A 7,704-nucleotide genomic window follows, 5' to 3' on the forward strand; every position below is an offset into this window, starting at 1 on the left:
TTTCTCAGGCTCATAACTTTTGATGGGTATAACTGACCTTGATGAAATTGATATTTAAAATCAGCATTAAAATGCAATTCTTTTGATGTAACTATTGGTATCAAAATTCCATTTTTTAGAGTTTCAGTTACTATTGAGGCGGGTCACTCATTACTACAGTTCGTTATCACGAACTGTTTGATCAGGCGAATTTTCTCAGCCTCGTAGCTTTTGAAGGGTAGCGTTAAACTCAATTAACCTTATATATTTAGAATCAAACAATTCGTGGTAACGAACTGTACTAAGAAGCGACCCGGCTCAATAGTAACCGAAACTCTAAAAAACGGAATTTTTATAACAATAGTCATATCGAAAGAATTGCATTTTAATGCTGATTTTAAATATACATAAAAAAAACTAGTTTTTTTAACTGAATGTAAGGAGCGACATTGAAGCTTAAAACCAACAGAAATTACTCCGTATATGAAATGGGTTGCCCCTTCCGCAATCCCTCGCTCTTTACGCTAAAGCTTTTAATTGTATTAAAAAGCAGAATTGTGGCAAAGAGTCAAACTTTAGCGTAAAGAGCGAGGGATTGCGGAGGGGACAACCCATTTCATATACGGAGTAATTTCTGTTGGTTTTAAGCTTCAATGTCGCTCCTTACTTTCAGTTAAAAAAACTAGTTTTTTTTATGTAATTTCTGAACGTTTTTGAATTAATGCATGTTTGATTTTGGCTCTCCACACATAAATTATTAATATGAAATTTGCATATTAATTCCTTTTTTGGCTAAATGGCTTTCTCTTAGTTTTGATCAGACGATTTTGAGAAATAAGGGATGGGAAAGGAGGCCTAGTTGCCATGCAATTTTTCGGTTACATAAAAAGGCAACTATAAATTTTTATTTTTAACAAATTTTTTTATTAGTAAAAAATATACGTAACTTAAGAATTATCTTACAGAACAAACTTTTATATTCTTTAATTTTTATTATGTATATGAGAGGGTTTGTACCCTCGTTAATACTTCGTTCTTTACACTAAATCGTAAGTTTTGTCCCAATTCTTTAAGAATGACCCCTGAATCAAAAAAGGCCGTAGAATAAATAGTTGAAGTTACTAAAAATACTATAGCATAAAGAGCGAGGTATTTATCTCCTCCTAAAAATACCTCGCTCTTTATGCTAAAGTATTTTTAGAACCCCTCATATGCAAAATAATCTCTGTTCGTTTTAAGTTTCAATGCTACTCTTTACTTTCAATTGAAAAAAAACTTTTTTTCAATTTTTTCATTGTTTATTTTTTCATTGTTTTTTTATAGAAATTTTAGAAAATCCTGCGCCCTTTTCATTGAATTTCTGTTCCCCCATAACATATTTCTCCATGGAAAGATCCTCCCACATAAGCCCCCTCCCCTCAACCCCACACCCAAAACCAAAAAAAATCCCCTGAAACCGGCTGTACACTTCCCAATAACCATTATTATATGTAAACATTGGTCGAAGTTTGTAACTTGCAGCCCCTCCCCCAGGGACTTTGGGGGAGTAAGTCATTCCCAAAGACATAGTTATTATGGTTTTTGACTATGCGGAACAAAATGGCTATCTCAAAATTTTGATCTGTTGACTTTGGAGAAAAAATGAGCGTGGGAGGAGGCCTAGGTGCCCTCCAATTTTTTTGGTCACTTAAAAAGGGCACTAGAACTTTTCATTTCCGTTAGAATGAGCCCTCTTGCGACATTCTAGGACCACTTGGTCGATCAGATGACCCCTGAGGAAAAGAAAAAAAGAAAAGAAAAAAAACAAATAAACACGCACCCGTGATTTGTTTTCTGGCAAAAAATACAAAATTCCACATTTTTGTAGATAGGAGCTAGAAAATTTTACCAAAGGGTTCTCTGATACGCCAAATGCCATGGTGTGATTTTCGTTAAGATTCTGTGACTTTTAGGGGGTGTTTCCCCCTATTTTCTAAAATAAGGCAAATTTCCTCAGGCTCGTAACTTTTGATGACAAAGACTAAATTTGATGAAACTTATATATTTAAAATCAGCATAAAAATCTGATTCTTTTGATGTATATTTTAACATCAAAATTCCGTTTTTTAAAGTTTCGTTTACTGTTGAGCCGGGTCGCTCCTTACTACAGTTCGTTACCACGAACTGTTTGAAAAGAAAATAATTCGGTATTTCGAAGCTTCTGACATTATTACTCCTTTGCGGAAGTTAGGCTCAAAATTGGAAAAGGATTATATTTTTTCTCTGGGCCCCTTCCACCTCTTATTTCGTTTATTTTCCCGTTAGTTTTCACCTGTTTTCGCTTTATAGTTATGTTATCTCTTAGCAGTTCTTTCGTTAGTTGAGTTATGGTTGTGGTATATATGTTTTATCGCTCGTATAGTTGTGTTATTTTCAAATTATACTCCATAATAGAGAGGCTTCGAACACCCAGCATTGTATATTAAGCTCTGAATTTGATGTTTTTTCTAACGTGACCAGATTCGTCCTGCGGCCTGCGCCCTTTTCATTGAATTTTTCTTCCCCCATGATATATTTCTCCAAGGAAAGATCCTCCCACATAGCCCCCTCCCCTCAACCCTACCCCCAAAACCAAAAAAATCCCCCTGAAAACGTCTGTACACTTCCCAATAACCATTATTATATGTAAACACTGGTCGAAGTTTGTAACTTGCAGCCCCTCCCCCAGGGACTGTGGGGGAGTAAGTCATCCCAAAGACATAGTTATTATGGTTTTCGACTATGCTGAACAAAATGGCTCTCTCAAAATTTTGATCCGTTGACTTTGGGAAAAAAATGAGCGTGGGAGGGGGCCTAGATGCCCTCCAATTTTTTTGGTCACTTAAAAAGGGCACTAGAACTTTTCATTTCCGTTAGAATGAGCCCTCTTGCGACATTCTAGTACCACTTGGTCGATACGATGACCCCTGGGAAAAAAACAAAAAAACAAACAAACAAATAAACACGCACCCGTGATTTGTCTTCTGGCAAAAAATACAAAATTCCACATTTTTGTAGATAGGAGCTTGAAACTTCTACAGTTGGGTTCTCTGATACGCTGAATCTGATGGTGTCATTTTCGTTAAGATCCTACGACTTTTAGGGGGTGTTTCCCCCTATTTTCCTACATAAGGCAAATTTTCTCAGGCTCGTAACTTTTGATGGGTAAGACCAAACTTGATGAAACTTATATATTTAAAATCAGCATTAAAATGCGATTCTTTTGATGTAGCAATTGATATCAAAATTCAATTTTTTAGAGTCTTGGTTACTATTGAGCCGGATCGATCCTTACTACAGTTCGTTACCACGAACTGTTTGAGACCCTGATAAATCTACAAGGCAAAAACCTAATTGATCGTTAAATAGTATTCCAAAAACGGATGATGCTAGAGAAACTAGTTTTAATTGAAATTGAAGAGAATAGCAAATGGTATATTTTTGAAAAGTTTTCAGAAAAGCCAAAAAGGGGTTTGTTTAAAGGGGGATGGTATACTTCTATTTGGTAAATCAAATGCACGATGGAGCAAATACGAGTAAACTTTCATTAGCGATGCAGAGAAAAGTAAAAAAGTGTAATTTTAAAAGACACCCTAGTTCGAGGTGGGAGAAACGAAATTATGTTAAGGTGAGACAGAAATAGCAAGACACGTCCATAAGTCACATTTGTTTTCAACACCTTGAAGCTCTAAATGCCTTCCTTTCTAATCTATGTATTTGTTTTTATTCCTTAACTGCATTCAGAGAGTTCTGCAACATCTACATAGCTTAATTTTTATATAAAAAAGTAATTTGAGCTTCCTGGTGCAACTTTTTTCTTCACAACCTAAACTAGAATGTAGATATAATGAGCTGAAAAAGCTTCAAGGATGTATTTTAATTTTAGCCGGTCTATCTAGCTCATTTATGGTTCTACGAAATATATAGGAACATATTTTTTGGTTCAAGAGGCATGAAATACGTTTTTTATAAGAAAATTGTGAACTAAACACTGAGCATTTAGAATTTTGAACCCCGCAGAGGTAGATTTTAAAGCAAAATGTAAATTTGTTTGCAAAGATCATGATGTTTGGATCAAATAAATAAAACATACTATGCTTTTGAAGGGCACAAGTACTCTAAATAGTTTAATCTATCCATCCTGTCTATCGTATATTTTGATTAAATTTTGATTTGCTGGCTTTTATGTTTAAATCCCACCTCCATATTCTTGTTCTTCTGCTAGCTCTTCATATACGGTTATACGATTGTCTTCAGCTTGTCTTGAAAATACATTTTTAGTATTTTCGCCAAAAAATATTGCAACAAAATTTCTACCATAGATTTTTAAAATTCCTTTTCTTAAATCCTAATAAAACATTTAGAAAAATCCTTGCCTACTCCTATATTTTAGTGTATTTGGCTTCCCCACCACACTTAATGAATGACACAAAACTATTACCGATCTTAAATTTTGCTGACCACCCCTCGGAGTCACTAAATTCGAAGAAGGAAAGAAGAGGATGAAAAAAACATTTTTCTTAGTTTTTTGATGCGAAAAAATTTGAGAAACATAAAATCACCCCCTCCCCTAGATTTTTGAAATATACCAATTTTTATATCTTAATTAAAACAAAAATTAAAGGTGCTTGTCTCTCCCTGTATTTTCGTGAATTATTGCCCCTTCAAGCTTAATGAATGCTATAACAAGACAAATATCTGGAACTTCCTATATCATTTTTCTTTTACTGATCGAGTGAATTCATGGTGGCACCCGCCTCCGTGAAAGGTCATTTTGTGATGAAATATACGAGTTCTTACGAATAATACGAATATAAAATTTCTTTCAAAATCCTTCCATGTTTTTTTTTCTTCATTTTGCAAATTTAAGCCTTACCTTCCGCGATAGTATCGTTATACTGCTGTTGTTCTATGATTTGGGTATAATAAATATTATTTTCAACTTTTGAGTTTTTAAATAGCAAGCTGCAAGAAAATACAATTTTTTTTTATTTAGACCGAATCCATAATTTAATCTTTCGGCTTACTAAAAAGTGCGATTTTGTTGCGATACCTTTCTTTTGTTCTTGATTTTGTTTTATTATTCCACTTTTGTTGTTTCATAGGGGGTCAGAAATGAAACTAACACTATTATAACTGCCTTAGTGAAACATAAGATCAGGCCTTGACTTGGGGCAAAAACAAAACCCACAATTACTACTTTGTCATTTTGTCATCTTTTTAGTTTGACTTAATGTGCGTTGTACTTACATACTCACAGCTGGACCAAGCGTTTCCGCCTAACCCAGGATCCAAACAAAGCCTCTGAATGAGTGTCCTGTTCCCATTCTTCGGTGAACTTAGGCCAGTTCGTGTCCCATTTGTGGCTTAGAAGCCTTCTGAAGGTGCCTGATCTTGCCTAGCTAGCAACCACAAAAGTTTTACTTGCTTTCTATTTCTTCTACACTATGATAAAACAGCTCACCAAAAAAAAATGTGCATTAGGCGTTCATTGGAGTGATGCAGAACGGGTCCAAGCCAGTATAGCTTGGTGATTCTTCAGATTTTGTAGAGGTTGGAACAAAGTTAGCAGATATCGTCCTTTGAAATTTGATCTAACTTCCGAAAGCATAAAATTGAACGTAAGTTACGGTAATCAGAAACCTCTAGAGCACGTCCTTGAGCTGTTTTGATGGGCTAAGATTCAACACTATAGAGTGGGAGAACCCTCACTTTCAGCTAATATATGCTTATCTTTGTTCACAAGGAAATCTCTCGATGGAACCAGAGATGTTTGCGGAGCAGAGCATAACTACTTCAGCTCTAGATTGTACTTTGGATTTTTGTACTCAAAAACAGTAGTTTCAATTTACGCTCATAATTTCTCTTTTTCCTTTTAAAACTAAAAGATACTTACTAGTGGAATTAAGATCAATATTAATTTTGCTAAGAAAACCTCATATCTATTGTTTTGACAAGGGCTTATAAGATTTTCCATGTCCTTTGCCGCATGAAATTTCAGTAGTTTGGCAAATATAAGGAGAGTGCCATTTATGAAAAACGGTTACAGACGAGTGAATACATTTCAGGCTCGAAAAGCATTTTGATCTCTGACATATTTTTCATAAAAGGGGATTATTTTTGTATGATTTACGTGAAAAATGTAATGCTTTCCCCAATAGTATAAAAGGTAAACTTATGCAAACAAAATAAAGGATTAAATCTTGGTCACAATAACTCAAAAGGTGTTATATTTTAAGTCATAAATTTTACACAATGATAAAAAAGACGGCTTTTAGCTTTTGAATGTCATAAGTGACATTTAATATTATCAACACCTTTTCTTTTGGGGTAGAAGAAACACGACAAAAAATATCGATATGAAAGAGATGTATTTTCTGACCACTTCTGAAAGGGAAAAGGAAAGATTGAACGAATAAAAAATGGAAAACCCAGAAAGTGTATGTAAAACCCAATTAGGTATACCTACTGAAAAGCAGATTCGACGTGGGCTACAAAAATCAGTGTGAAAAATCTGATAAGTGAGATGAGTCCCTTTGAGTGGAGTACCTTCTAGAGAAGGCCCTTCCAGATGAGCTCTTTTGCCAAGTCAGAGATAATAGGCAATTCTCTGAAACTGCAAAATGTTGGGTCAACTGTGATTACCTAATCGGGATATAGCCTTTCCAAATTATTGCGCCTAAACACCCTCTCTGACATTCCCAGTTATTATCTATTCATCCCAAGCCCTTATACTTTAGCCTCACACCACCCTTTTACCGTGTGTTGATCTCGAAATTTATTCCATTTATGACTTTCCCATGTGATGTGTCCTAGAAGAGGTTACTTCATGTTTCAGGATTTTGTAGCCCATCTCCCGTACTCATCCCGACGACACTCTGTATCTTTTAATGCGAACAATTTGAAACGAGACCACTTGGCAAGCCCTGCCTTATTTTGTTTGTTTCCACTTTTGAAGATTAAAAGGCTAGTTGAATCAATCCCTCATAACACCTAGTGTTATCTTAAATGCCAAAAACCCACTTCTAGTTTCTGAAATTCAATTTGACAGATGGGGAAAATTCCTTATGTAGTCTTGCTACAATATCGTGATAAGTAATGAAACAAAACCTTGTGTTATTGTGGTTCCTTTTATTTTTCTATTTTTCAGGTGGGTTGTTGGAAATATAAATTCCTCCAGCCTAAGACTGAGATCTTCATCGTTACGTCAGCACAATATGTTTCGCCAATCTCGAGGTTTCAACTCTTCAAAATTCAACTATGGTTTAGATGACTGTAAAGTCATAGAATCTAATCTTTCTACAGATACCTTGGATGGCTCTGGATTTTGGCCAAGCTGATGGTTGTGAGAGTATGGCCAGAGACGGAAGTTTAGTTGCAGTTTTGTAGTTGGTATTTTGTGTTTTGTCTCTTTCTTGCTGTTATTGTTACATTACCCAGTAAGATTTTAACTAGTATAGCACTATGGTTACCATTTATCTTAGAGAGAAGGTTTCAAATCCCTGATCCTAATTATCTGATAAATGTTCTTTTCATAACTTATTACTATTTCCCCTCTAAACTCATTGTGGGCCTAAATGGCCCTAAATATCAGATAAGTCATTTTAATAGTTTTAAGGTAATTCTAAGCTCTTTTCTTCTAAAAATAATTCTAAGCTCTTTTCTTCTTTTTCTATAATAATCTGCCAGTCAAGAGGGAAAAGCCAG

Source organism: Artemia franciscana, chromosome 5, assembly GCF_032884065.1.
Source record: "Artemia franciscana chromosome 5, ASM3288406v1, whole genome shotgun sequence".
NCBI classification, from domain to species: domain Eukaryota; kingdom Metazoa; phylum Arthropoda; class Branchiopoda; order Anostraca; family Artemiidae; genus Artemia; species Artemia franciscana.